Source organism: Thamnophis elegans, chromosome 6 (genome assembly GCF_009769535.1).
Source record: "Thamnophis elegans isolate rThaEle1 chromosome 6, rThaEle1.pri, whole genome shotgun sequence".
NCBI lineage: Eukaryota > Metazoa > Chordata > Lepidosauria > Squamata > Colubridae > Thamnophis > Thamnophis elegans.
In genome coordinates, this window is record NC_045546.1 from 70,948,253 (window position 1) to 70,962,871 (window position 14,619).

At 39.6% G+C, this 14,619-nt stretch overlaps 1 protein-coding gene across 7 annotated transcripts in view; it reads right to left on the reverse strand.

The window, feature by feature from the left end:
* CXXC5 (CXXC finger protein 5) overlaps positions 1-14,619 on the reverse strand; it is a 109,944-nt gene that overhangs the window by 33,897 nt on the left and 61,428 nt on the right. For 5 of the 7 annotated variants that reach the window (XR_004255636.1, XM_032219940.1, XM_032219941.1 and 2 more), the window contains exon 2: positions 4,553-4,674. The exons of 1 other annotated variant lie outside the window; for it this stretch is intronic. The gene's annotated coding sequence lies outside the window, so the exon portion shown is untranslated. Of the gene's footprint in view, positions 1-4,552; positions 4,675-6,735; positions 6,857-14,619 lie in introns of those variants that run through there. One more of the 7 variants, XM_032219945.1, reaches the window with a different exon arrangement.

Consider the following 14,619-nt stretch of genomic DNA (forward strand, 5'->3'; position numbering starts at 1 on the left):
AGTGGCTTTTGGAAATGAAGAGGGGAAGAGAAGGAGAAAAAAAATGGTGACTGCCCAAGAAGTTTGTGGCTAAAATATTTGGATTAAATTTCTAAAAAAAAAAGGGGGGGGGGAACACAGAGAAAATAGAAAAATCTATATTGACTGGATTTGGAACTTTTGGACTCTTGAAAATATCAACAATTTATTGATTTGACTGGGAGAGCGCAAATGGCATCTACTGGAAGGAAGGGAGTACAACAACATCTGGCAAGAAATGACAGTGGAAAATTTTAATCTTGAGCACTGAGCACAGAAAAGATAAGTGAAAAAGTTCTAAGGAGTATACAACTTGTCTTGGTTGTTTTGACTTTGTTTTGCAACGAGGGAGAAAGAAAATTAAAAGCTTTGAAATAGAATGATTTACCCTGGGACTGGATACTACAGCTGGAAAATTTGGAAATAAGGAGACTCAATTTAATGTGGTAAAATATAAAATATCAAAAATTTGTTAAACTTGTTAAATTTGAACATGGAATGTGGGATGTTTGAAGAAATACTTGAAATGTTGAAAGATGCACATTCAACACTAAAAGGTACTAAAGAACCAGAAAAAGCACTGAAAGATATAGAACAGGAGGTTGGAGAAGAACTGATAAAGGGAAACATAAAAGAGAGACAAAAGGCTAATAGGATGGGGAAAAAATCTGAAAATAAAAGTCAGCTAGGGAATCATACTGAGATTTATAGAGACACAGGAAGAGCAGGGAGAGAAAAAGGAAAATACTATCCAAGTAAGAACAACCTAAAAGTAAAGAAAGAAACAGTGAAGAGCAAAAAAGAGGAATCCAAGGGAAGGTTACTCAAATAAATCAAAGAAGAATGATAGGGGAAAGCCAGAAGATATACAAAAGGGAAAAAAAGAAGAAAAAAGATAATCTTTTGAGGACCCGGATTGTTGTTGGGGGCAATATGCTGACTCTGTAAACCGCTTAGAGAGGGCTGAAAGCCCTATGAAGCGGTATATAAGCCTAACTGCTATTGCTATTGCTATAATCTAAGAGTAGGAGATAGGAGAAGAAAAAGAAAGCGGAAGAAAAATAGAACATCAAAGAGAGCAAGAGATAAGTTGAGAGAAAATGATTAGGAAAGGAAGAAAATGAAAAAGAGAGATATTGGTAGAAAATGAAATATATGGGTATTGTTGATGATATATAGCTAAATAGAATATTATTGTCAAGTGTTGATAACCAATTAAGTGAAATACTTGTTATATTAAAATGAAATTTGACGGTATATGCTGCATATAGAAACTAGAAATAACAACTGGAAAATGAAATGATAAAGCTGATATATTATTTATGGAAGGGCGAAAAACGATTGTTTATTTGTTAAGAAAAATTAAAATTTAAGTTGATAATTTTGAAAGAAAATGTGGGGCCGAAATTAGAAATGATGTGATGTAAAATTAATTATGTATAAGAGAAAATGGAAAAAGGATGGAAACCCTGGTCCACACTCTATTTCTAAAGAGGTTTTGAAGTTTGTAACAAAATAATAACAATAATGCAAAGAAAGAGAAACATCTACATTTTTTCAACTTACACAAAGAGAATAAAAAACATGTTGAGAGAAAATTTGCATGAAAAAATTCCACTTCTAATAATCTTACATATCCAGTTCCTCTACTGGCCTTCATGCAACATTAGCAACAGCACTTAGTTACAATCACTCCACATGCTTTATAGCACTCTTGGAGTGGTTTACAAATGTCTGCACATGATAAAGTAGACAATGGGATTCCCAAAGAAAGCAACTTTAATTTAACCAGGTTATGGATCAAGATCAAGGACCTAACCAGATGTCACGTATGGACATATTTTATATGTCTTCTTTATATGTGAATAAAGAAGACATAGGCTTTAATTGCAGAAAAGTTACAAAGGGCTCTCTTATAAAAAAGCAAAACAGTGCCAACAGTTCAATAGGAAAAGTACTGACAATACAAGCAAATCAAAGTTCATTACTATGAAACCGAATCTGTTGCCGCCATATTGGATGCTGTCATCTACTCCATTAGATATGCAGCCATGCTGGTAGCTTTCTCCATCAATACTCCATGCAGTGCCATATGTAAAGTAAGATCGTGAATATTATTTATGACACATGACAGAAGGGAGGAGATAGAGGGGTAAAGTTCAAACGCAATTAAGCGGAAGCCAGTTACGGCTCCACAGAAGATCATGCCAAGATGTTGATCCTAATAAATGAATGGGTTTTTTTAAAAAACTTTGTCTCGAGGCTTGTAAATTAATTAGGTCATCCCTTGGGAACTTTACAGTAGCAACATGTATGTGTTCATTTATTGGATTTGTTAAGGCCACCCAATTCCAAAACTACTCTACCATGACCAAAATTTCCATCAGTAGACAAGCTCTACAACAAATAGATTCTTTTTGTAAATCTACTTAGTGAATAACTCCTGCTTTATTAAGAAACATGGCTAAATCTCATCAAAAGCCAAAGTAGAAATAGGACAGTTTTATAACATAATAAACAGCTACAGTGACAATTTTATTTGAAATAAAGGAAATCTTCAATATGACTACAAACCTTATTCTTGCACCAAATGTTCATAGTCACAGACATATTTGAAAAGCAACTACTGTATTTTTTGGACTATAAGATGCACCGGTGTATAAGACACACCAAGATTTTGAAGAGGTAAGTAAGAAAAAAGTTTTTGTCCTCCCCAGCTCCCAGGAGCACTCTGCAGGCTTCAGCAGGGCTGCGGGAAGGCAAAAACACCCCCGTTTTTATGAAAAATGGGCCATTTTTCACAAAAACGGGAGCATATTTGCCTTCCCCCAGCCCTGCTGAAGCCTGCAGAGTGCTTCTGGGGGCAGGGGGAAGGCAAAAATGCCTCTGTTTTGGGGAAAATGGCCCATTTTGGGAAAAATTGGATGCGGGGGTGGGGCTTCAGGAGGCCACAAATGGCTGTATTCAGTGTATAAGATGCACCAACATTTCCACGCTCTTTTGGGGGGGGGGAAAGGTGCATCTTATACTCCAATAAATATGGTATATCCATAATGATTTAGCTACTTAAGTGCCTCACTGCTATTGGTGTTAACAGAATTTGCTATTTAGGTAAATGGTAAGCTTTAAGAATGGAAAACTTTACCACTAACATACTAACTTTAGAGGTATCTGACCATCTTTATATGATCATCAAAGCAGTTGGAGGATACAAGAATGTAACAAAAACTTTTTGGGCCCTTCTTACGGATAGGTATGGTCTGCCAATGTCTTTAAGTATTGAAAGGATCAGCAAATTCATTACTGGGGGAACAACTACTGTAGTGGAATAATCCACTAAATGGACTATGTCACAGAAATAAATGACAATATTAACTGACGGAGCAGTTACTGTGCCCTGCAATGACAGAAAGCTGATGTCCAGAAAACTGTTCAGAATAGCTTCTGAGATTTTGTTGTTTGCCTAAGCACTTAGGCTTCAATTTCATTTAGGCTGATGTACAGACTAACCTACAGGGGGGTCAAATATTATTTACTTGTGGACGAGATTTGAGAATAGTAAAATCCTGAGCTTTCAGTCATTTCAGGGGGAAGAATGTTAAATGCACATGTATACTGTTTGTGCCAATTTATATAATTTGCATAATTACATAACTGTCATAAATGGAAGCATTTGGGCAGTAAAATCTTTATATAGTGGACAAATCTTAACGCAATATACATTGGTCCGTTAAATGGGATGCAGTTCAAACAAAAAGCATGCATTGTACTCCTCCTCTAACCAAATTATGACAACACTAGAAAAAATCCTGCAGCTCAGAATTTCAAATCCTAGTGTTACAATTTGAGTCTGCAAGCATAGGACTACAAAACTTGAAAACTTCCAGAATACTGCAACCACATATCTAGCAGTGATGGGATTCAAAGTTTTTTTATTACAGGTTCTATGGACATGGCTTGGTGGGCGTGGCAGAGGAAGCATAGTGTAAAATCTCCATTCCCACCTCACTCCAGGGGAACGATACTACCATTTCCTCCTGATCAGCTGGGATTCGGGAGGCAGAGAATAGATGGGGGCGGGGCCAGTCAGAGGTGGTATTTACCAAACTACTCAAAATTTCCGCTACCTGTTCTCCAGAACTGGTCAGAACCTGCTGAATCTCACCTCTAGTATCTAGGCTAATTGCCTGACACAATCACAGGTAAGTTTCTATCCCATGGGGCTCAATAGTATAACTGCGATCATATACCAGGGAACCATATGTTTTTTTGCTACTTATACAATATGTCATTGGTTTCCCACAAGATGAAATAAGAAAATGATTTTTTAGATTGTTGATGGTTTCAGTATTCTTCAACCTTCAACTCTTCTCCTAGATGTACTGAATACATCTAAATCAAATGGTTTTATTTTAGAAAAACCAGCTGTAAAAACATTGTAATTAGTTCAGTAGAGGCAACCAAACACAACTTCAGTTCTCTGATTTATTTTAAAGTGCTTTAATTTGGTAAATTAATTGAAGCAATGATCTACCTTAGTATTTGAACCTGAAATGTAAACAGAAGCAGAAAGGTGTGTGGCCTATTCTTCTATTTATCTCAGCACATTAAATGATATTCCATATGAAATCCATCCACAAATCTTCAGATTCCTCCCTGGATAATGAAACACAGAAAAAAATATTATTATGCATCAATCATTTAATGGAAACATATGCTTCTTATCTACAGTACATAATTAGTTCAGTTCCAGCTAAAAGTTCTCCCTCTTTAAAATTGTTAATTTTGGGCCCAACATTTCTGGCTATCGTTTATTAATAGTTTGTTAAACATTATGGTGACAATATCTGTTAGTGATAATTTTTCATTAGTCAGTTAAAATAATGTTACAAATTGTATACAAGATGCTATTCTATCAGTATTATAACCCGAATACTGCCACATTACAGTCCTTTCCAGCAGCAATTTAGATAAGGTATAAAACTAAAAAGTACTTTATTTTTGGGTCAATAGTGTTGGAGGAGGGGGAGGAGGAGGAGGAAGAGGAAAAAAATAGGGAGCAATGATAATAATTCAATAAGCAAACAAAGTAAGTTAACAAGTTACCGTATTTTCACGACTATAAGCCACACTGAAAATCCTAAAATTTGATAAAAAACCGGCAGTGCGGCTTATAACCCGGTGCGCTTTATATATGGAAAAAGATCGAAAATCTCTCCCTCCCGATTTTACGCTCAAACTTGAAGCTCGCACACGTCCCTTGGGTCTCTCCCTCCCGATTTTACTTAGTACGCTCAAACTTGAAGCAGGCACACGTCCCTTGGGTCTCTCCCTCCCGATTTTACTTAGTACGCTCAAACTTGAAGCACGCACACTCCCTTGGGTCTCTCCCTCCCGATTTTACTTACGCTCAAACTTGAAGCACGCACACTCCCTTGGGTCTCTCCCTCCTGATTTTACTTAGTACGCTCAAACTTGAAGCACGCACACGTCCCTTGGGTAAGGTGACCAGTGTACATAAAGAAAAATAAAATAGTAAGATAGTGGGATCCTTGCTCACCAAGCTCAGAAAACAGCGATCCCACGATCTGTCCCACACCTCCTCTTTCCCTAAGAGGTGGTGGGGTGGAGAATCCTTGCCCATCAAGCTCAGAAACCAGCGATCCCACGATCTGTCCCACACCTCCTCTTTTCCTAAGAGGTGGTGGGGTGGAGAATCCTTGCCCATCAAGCTCAGAAACCAGCGATCCCACGATCTGTCCCACACCTCCTCTTTCCCTAAGAGGTGGTGGGGTGGAGAATCCTTGCCCATCAAGCTCAGAAACCAGCGATCCCACGATCTGTCCCACACCTCTTTCCCTAAGAGGTGGTGAGGTGGGGGATCCTTGCCCATCAAGCTCAGAAACCAGTGATCCCACGATCTGTCCCACACCTCCTCTTTCCCTAATGCAGGCAGGGGGGGAAACGAAATGAACGAGTGGCCAGGCAGGCTAGGAAACGGAATGCAGGCAGGGGGGGAAACGAAATGAACGAGTGGCCAGGCAGGATAGGAATCGGAATGCAGGCAGGGGGGGGCGGGGAAATGTTGCAAAAAAAACGTGCAGCTTATAACCCGGTGCGCTTTATATATGAAAAAAGTTTGAAAAATTAATGTTAACTGATACTGCGGCTTATAATCCGGTGCGCCTTATGGTCCTGAAAATACAGTAACTGTTCATCCCATCCAAAAGCCTTGTACCCACTGAAAAATAGCTATAATTTAGAGTTTTTTGACAGATATGCACCTGAGCACCCACAAAAGTCTTTGGACATCACAGGGACAGTATGTTGTGAGATTTAGGAGAATGTCTAAATTACTCAGGAAAGAAAGCCTGCTGCATTACACCCTTTTAAAAGATTTCCCTTGTAAATCTAACAGATCACTGAACCAATTAGATTACCCACTCAAATTTCATTACCAATGGCGGTGATAGCTAGAACTGTTTAAACACTGTAATGAGGCATCTTTATATCCTAATTCCAAACAAAAAGTAATATACAAGTTTAAATAATACATTAGTTGAAGTTTGAAGGGCATAGTTGTTTGTAGGCTTTGTTCACAATATTTCTCAACAAGAAAATTTAAAAAATAAGCCTACTGATTTTGTTTGTTCATTAATGAGAGCTTTATATATATCTTAACTTTAATAAGACAATGAAGAGCCACATTGTACTTACACATATTGAATTCCATTATCTCCCCAGAATGCTAATTAGAATAAATGTTGAAATGACTTCCGATGAGTCTTAATATATTTTTGATTTTGCTAAATTTTTCAGCAGGCTTCAACAAGCATCCATTTTTTCCAGTTTGTTGCCCATAGTTTTTCTAGAAAATGGATGAATATTTATCCATAGTATCTTTAGCTTGTGAGCTATAGCTTATGGATTTTAGTAAAATTTGTTACTTAGAAAAGATAGTACTGAATTATTTCTGATTAACGAAAAATAGCAAATGTTCTAGCTCTAGGCATCACAGCCAGAAACTTCGAAGAGTAATTAAATGTGCATATAGTAAAATATATATATCTTTAGAATCCACCAGCAGGTGGCAGCAATTTGAATATCTTGCCTGGGCCTAAAAGTTAACCAAGACTAAGCATGGTTAGTATTAGGATGGGAGACTATAGGGAATATCACAATAAAAGAGATTGGTGAATTGAAAAACATCCTAGAAGGTGGCAATGGCATACCACTTCCATACTATGGTTAAGAAAAATATGACAGGTTGAATGTAGAGCTCCTACTTTTTGTACATATTGCTAATATTCATGTTTTTCTGGGGAAAGTTTCTAAATCAGCTTAAACACAAAACAAAATAAGTAATTTATTGTATCTTATCTTTACTACTTTTATACATAGCTCAAGGGACGAACATATCCAACCTACCTTCCTCCACCTATTTTCCCAACAACAGCAACAAGAAGCCTGTAAGGTGATTTGGGCTGAGAGAGAGAGAGAGACTGACCCAAAATCACCCAGCCGACTTTCGTGGCTACGGTTAAAAAAGTTTGCAGGATCCAATCTCGGTAGATCACCAGAACCAGTGGTTTTTGTTTTATTCCAGCATAACTCCAAAAACTCAGAAGACTAAACTTCTGGTCCTGGCGACCGACCTAAATTGGATCCTGCAACATTATCATGGGACACATATATTCGGCTTCATTTGTAAAAAAAAAAAAAAAAAGAAAAGAAAAAGAAAGTTTGTACTATACTGGAATAGATTAGGAAAAAAAATTGAAAAAGTTGAAAACCTCTAAATCAGTGGTTCTCAACCTTTCTTTGGTCATGCCCCACCTAAGCATCTCTAAATTCCTGATGCCCCCCACCTCATGGCATATTATACTTACTTTACTCAAAAAGTTAACTCTACTCATGTGGAAGCCTAAAAGGCCATTAACTTGATTTAAACAAGATTCAAATTGCCCCCATTAAAAATAAAATTGCTCCCCTATGGGGCATGGGCCCCATGTTGGGAACCACTGCTCTAAATGCTTTATTTTAGAATAATAATTTAAGACCCTAGTCCTCATACCCTACTTTGGTCCTCACAAAGGTCTTTGGTTACTTAGTAATACATTTATGCATTGTATCCTATAACTGATCCTCTACATCAGGGGTGTCAAACTCAAGGCTCGGGGCCCACATTTAGCCTGGGGGGTGCTTAGATCTGGCCTGCAGGGCTGCCCTGGAAACAGCAACAGACTGGCCCATAGTACCTCTGCTAGCGGAAATTGAGCTCCATTTTCGCTAGCAGAGGGTTGAAGGAGGCCATCCCAGTCCAAAAAGAAGGCTTGTGGGAGCCATGGGTGGCAGAGGGTTGCAGGAGGCCCTCACAGCCAAAAACAGCTCGAGAGCCCCTTTTTACTGGCAGAGACCTCAGGCAACCATAGGCTCCCCAACACGAGTGAGGTTAAGCTGGCCATGCCCACTCCAGCCCCTCAAGGTCAAACATAACCCGGATGCAGCCCTCAATGAAATCTAGTTTGACACCCCTGCTTTACATCAAGGAATAACATTTGAAAGACGTCTCAGCCCAAACAAACTTTCAGTCTCCACAAGTCTCAGAAACACGACAGAGTTCAGAAAATGAGACTGAACAAAATCGGAAGGCAATCTATTGTTCGTGGCTATCTTCAGCATTTTTAAATATAATATCTAAGAGCAGAATATGCGTGCCTGCTCTCTTTTCTTCTGCTTAAACTTTTTAAAACCAAATTTACAAATCTAAGAGATTCCAGGTATTTATAGTTCCATTATATATTACTTGCAAGGCATTTCACAGGATTATTGATGCTCGAAAGTGAGATATATATAATAATCATTCTTAAAAACAGATACATATGCTAATGGTCCCACTCAATATAATCAGCTTCATGCAAAAGGCCACCTAAATAGGCTCAAAGACATTATCTTGCTGCTCTCACCAGATTTGCATACATAACCACAAATGGGTTGCGAAAGAGAATAAATTCAGAGCTAGACTTTAAAAAGATGTTTGGCTGGTTAATACCAAATAACTTATTATACCCAATGTTAGGTTTCCATCCTGATTAAGTCATGGTTAACTTTTCTGATCTCCCCCCTCCGACCTGCAAATCACCCAGACACAAGCTTGGCTGTTTGCCACTCTTTAAACACGGAGTTATCGACTCCTTTGGCTGAAGGCCCAGACAATACTCACATGCAAGAATAGTTGGCAGCAACCCAAAATCCAACAGGCACGGATACAAAACAGAGTTTTCCAATACTGTTTTTCAAATGGTTGTGTCCTGCAAATGTCCCCTCCCAAACTTCTCCACTTATATATACTCTCTTGGGAGGGGCCAAGCCACAACCACCTGGGCTTAATTATCATCTCTGAGTCTGCTTCCGGAGCTGCTCCTTCCGTTTCTCTGCCCTTCTTAATCTTGCATCAGGGACAAACTGCCTTCGATCCTCGCCACTGCTCCATGCCTCAGGCACCTCCCAGTGGACAACCAGCCTCTCTGGTCCCTGCTCTGTCTGAACTCTGCCCAGGGTCCTCACATCTTTCCTGGCAGACTCATATGGTTCCTCGCTATCCAAGTCCATCAGCAGCTCAACTGGATCCTGCTAGGCCACAACAGTTATACAGGCCATACTCTAAATTTGTCTGATTTCAGTCTGGTGTCTATCCTTCATTCTCTCTCCAGACTCTAGTCTATCCTTCTAATCTAAGGTAAAATACCTTTAAAACAGTGGTGGGTTGCAGGCAGTACACCCCGGTACGGGTGTACCGGTTCCTGCCCGGAGCACCGGGTACCGTTCCAGTACTCCGGAGGGCCCACCTGCCCGCCCAAGCTCCTTACCTGTATTTGAGTTCTTCAGCGCTTCCGCACATGGAGCGCACGGTGCCTGTGCGACGCTCTGCAGAGCAGCTGGAGCATCACGGAGGCATCGCAAGAAGTAGGGATGCATGTGCGCGCTGCACGCATTCATGTAGTGGACACTGGGCCCTGTTGCAATCATACCGGTTGCAGCGGGATCCGGAACCCACCATTGCTTTGAAACCAAGAGTTAATTATTGACCATTCTGAGTGATAATTTCATAGAGGAGCGGCAGCTGCTGCTTCAGAAGAAAGGGAAGAACTGCATCAGGCCAAAGAGACCACTTAGAACACAGGGGTCAAACTTGCAGCATCACATTGCTGTCATGTGACGTTTCATGACTGTTTCCCTTTGTGGAGCTGGGGTGGGCGTGGCCCGCACATGACACATCCGGCCCACAGACTGCCAGTTTGACACCCCTGACTTAGAAGGACCCATGTAGGCAGCTCTTAGTAGAGTTTCAGCTGAATCTGAATTGAGTTATTGGACAGTTCTTCCTCACCAGTTCAAATGATCATTACTTGAATAGCTTAACCAAAAGAAGGTGAGGAAAGGGGGGGGAAAGAAAAAAGAAGAAAGGACAAGCCATTTAATTTGATTTAATAGATTCTGATGTAATTTGCTATTTATACTAGTTCAGCACCTTGAAATCAACTTGCATTATTTAAAAATGAAACATTTGGGAGTAGTGAATCACTACAGAAAAGGCTCATTTTGTTTTAAGGAGAAAAGCAAAAGTTGAGTTTTCTGAATTAATTGCTGTATACATAAATCACATATAACAAGGGGAAAAACCTTGAGTTTTGAAGCAACATTAGTTTGGATCTGGATGCAGCATTCTATTGATGTGATAATTCACAAATAAACATGGATTTTATGTAGTAGACCTTAGAGCTGCAATTCTTTATGGTATTGTATCTCGCTAAAATAAGAAATCAATTGGGTAATTAATCCCTTGAATAAAACTAATTATTTCATTCAGGTTAGGGTTAGGGTGGTACAAGAAATAGATATACTATTTTCAATAATTATATGTTAATTAAAATATTTTAAACTATGACAGCTTGAGAAGCCAACCTTTAGGGGATTACTGTTATTATCTATAGAGGTTTAGGACTATAATAAATTTTGATTTGATTACTGTTATTATGGCTTACAAAATATACCTTTGCTAACAAGAATTTTCATTATAATACATGAAACCAGCCAAGATTTTATACTAATACGGCAGCAATTGTATTCTACTCCATTCAGTACTTAACCTATTAAAACTGAAGGATTTGTCTTAAAACCACTATAAATTTTATTCCTGTTTGATTGTACTGCTGGTAATAATATTGTAACTGCAATAGCTAAGATTTGAGGTATTAATTCCAATCACATTTATAAGTTGCTCAAATCCAGTGAAAGGCTCCTCTGAAGTACCCTATTTTTCGCACTATAAGATGCACTTTACCTCCCCCTCCCAAAAAAAGTGGGTGAAAATGTCTGTGCATCTTATCGAGGGAATGATGCCAAAGCTCCACCCACCTGCCGGCCCCCACCCTTCAGGCCTCTGCCTCCCAGCAATTTGCCTCCTTACAGCAAACAGCATAGTCAGCTTCAGCACAGCCTGATTTTGTACGAGTGGCTAATTGGTGGTTGGATCAGCCTCCGGGAATACTGTCAATCAACTGTTTCAGGTTGCAGGGATCACCGCCATCCATCACCGCTGCCGATCATTGCCAAATGGTGGTGGCAGTGGCAGTGATCAGTAGCGGCTGCGAACCACGCTGCCTGTAATGGGCTGAAAATGGGCCACGTGGAGGCCAAAAATGGGGCACGCATAGGCAGCGTTCAGCTAGCCCCGCAGCCTGAAAAAGCCAATCGGTGGTATTCCAAGAGATTGATCCAACCACTAAATTGGCTCCTTGTGCTAAATCAGGCTTATGTTAAATCAGGCTGTTTGCTGCAAGGAGGCAAATTGCTGGGAGGAAGAGGCAGATTCTTTTTTCTTGTTTTCCTCCCCAAAATCTAGGTGCATCTTATGGTCTAGAGCCGGGATGGTGTGGCACGCGGAGCCATTTGTCAGGGCATGAGAGGAGTTGCCCTATCAGCTGGCCAGCGCGCATACATGCGCTGGCCAGCTGAGTTCAGCCTTTTAAAGCCATTTTTCGCCCTCCCCAGGCTCCAGAGGCTTTATAGGAGCCTAGGGAAGGTGAAAACAGCCCCCCGCCCCTCTGGAGCTTCTGGAGCTTCACTGAAGCCTCCGGAATGCAAAAAAAACGGCCCTACGGGCAAACAGGAACTTTGGTAACAGACTTCTGGTTTGCTCGTAGGGCCGGTTTAAGCCCTCCGGAGCCTTCAGGGAAGCATCCTGAAGGCTCTGGAGGGCTTAAACCAGCCCTACGAGCAAACTGGAAGTCCGTTCCCGAACTTCTGGTTTGCCCGTAGGACTGGTTTTTTGTGCTCCGGAGGCTTCAGTAAAGTTCCTGAAGCCTTCGGAGGGCCTCCAAGGGGGCGGGAGAGGCTGTTTTTGCCCTCCCCAGGCTCCTATAAAGCCTCAAAAGCCTGGGGAGGGCAAAAAAAGCATGCAAAAAATGGGGGGAAATGCCTGTCATGCACGCATGTGTGCTGGGGGGGTCACGCATTGCATTATGTGTGCGGCAAGCCCACGCATAACCCCCCTGCGCTCGCCCTGCTTATGGCACATGAGCCAAAAAAGGTTCGCCTTCGCTGGTCTAGAGCGTCTTATAGTGCAAAAAATACATAAATTACATATTAAGCTCTATAATTAGTTAAGACACAATTATTCTTCTTTCAAACACCCAAACTAAAGGCAGATGTGTTGCATTGAGCAACCCTACAACAGGATAAAACTTTTCCTCCACAAAATTATGGCAGAACTCAGACCTAATACAACATTTGTGAAGAGGCACTAACAAATACTACAGACCTTAGAAAACCATAAAAATATTGTAGTTGTGCCTATTAGGATTCCCAGAGACTATTACTACTAGGTACTATGATAATTGCATTTGAATGGGTTTTTTTGGGAGTGTTGATTCTGTAACAGCAAAAAGTTTACTTTTATCTTTCTGAAAAAGCCTTTGCATATGTCACCATTTATAATATTTCTACCTTTAGTTTTATAAATGACCCAGCTGAACATTTACTTCACTTGTAATTTTATTTCATCCCAAGTTTTTTTCCAATAATTATTTTATGAAAATCAATAATAGAAATATTGAAGAATTCAAGACTTAAGTTTAAATCTTAAATGTTAAGATCATTTTTGTTGTTTGTTACTCAGTTCCCCTTGTTTGTTTTCCCTCTTTTACTCTTAACATATTCACAAGCCATTTTATTGTTCTCAACTTCTCTCTTTAAACTCAGCTGAACTTTTTTTCCTGACACTCCACAAATCCAGAATCCCTGAATGCGTATTTATTGATAAGCTAACCCTCATTCTACCTCCTATATGATTTTTGTTCAATAGCCATAAGTCAGTAGTCGTTTGATATCGCCACACTGGCATCTTCCTGTCTCCCAGCTGTGATACCAGCTGCTACTGTTACTGATACTTCTTGAAGTTCACATGGTAGAAGGAATTGTTATGTGCTACCTCAAGAAAACACTGAACTCATTCAAGGGGGACATTTCAAATGGTTACTTTTGAAGAAATAGCCAATTTCCTAATTGTGACACTTTCTATTCTGCTAAATGCTGAGTGACATCAGAATTGGGATGGACACTCAGAGTCAAAACAATTCTGAATGCAGCCAATGGACTGGCATGCTGGCAATTGGCTGCCAACAGCATTATATTTCTTCCAGCTGGGCATAGGTGCTGAGGACAGTAAATATATTTCATGGGTATGCAAGGAGAAATTCTTCCTGTTAATCCAGAATCTATTTATTGGCTGCTACTCTCAAACATAATCCCTTTTCCGAGAATACTAATTCACAGCCCACTTCTTTAGACACTGGAATCCTATCCTGCTGAAAGGCCCGACAAGTTTGTTTCTAGATAAATGGTTATGAAAACATGTCCTACTAAAGAGGAGATAATCCTTCAATTGTCATTTATAACATGGAAAATACACAATGAGACATTTCAGGCCATCATGATGAACTGAGTAAGGTACTCCAAGTTAGTCTTCAAGTAGTGATACTCTATTGTTATGGTATTAAGGTGGCCTTGTTTGTGAAACCCCAGGCCGTTTACACCCCATCAAGAGAGATGAGAAAATAAGCCTTCTTTCAAATCTGGTAGGGTTAGAATGTAGTTGACAAAGCATATAGGTTGACACGTGATTGATGCTTATGAATACTTTTCAACACATATACACATTACAAATTAATAGTATTACATCCTGTGATCCTTTTTCTATACAGGAACAAAAAAATAGAATTTTAAAAAATATTCTTGTTTGAAGTGGGCTAAATAGGAGTTTAGAATGAACCTAGAATAATAGGATAAACCTATTATTCTAGGTTTATCCCCAACACCAGATTTTTAGTGTAAACAGCTACTTGAGGGCAAACAGTAAAAACAAAAATCCAGAGGAGGAGCTGAGGATGATGCTGTCCCAGACCCACAGTGAATAAAAATCAATGGTTTTTTTTTTAAAAAAATCAGGTTTTTAAATTTTTAAATTGATTTTTTTATTTAAATCACATTTTTTTAATCAAATTTATTTTAATAAAATGCTTTTGGAGTAAAAAATCTATC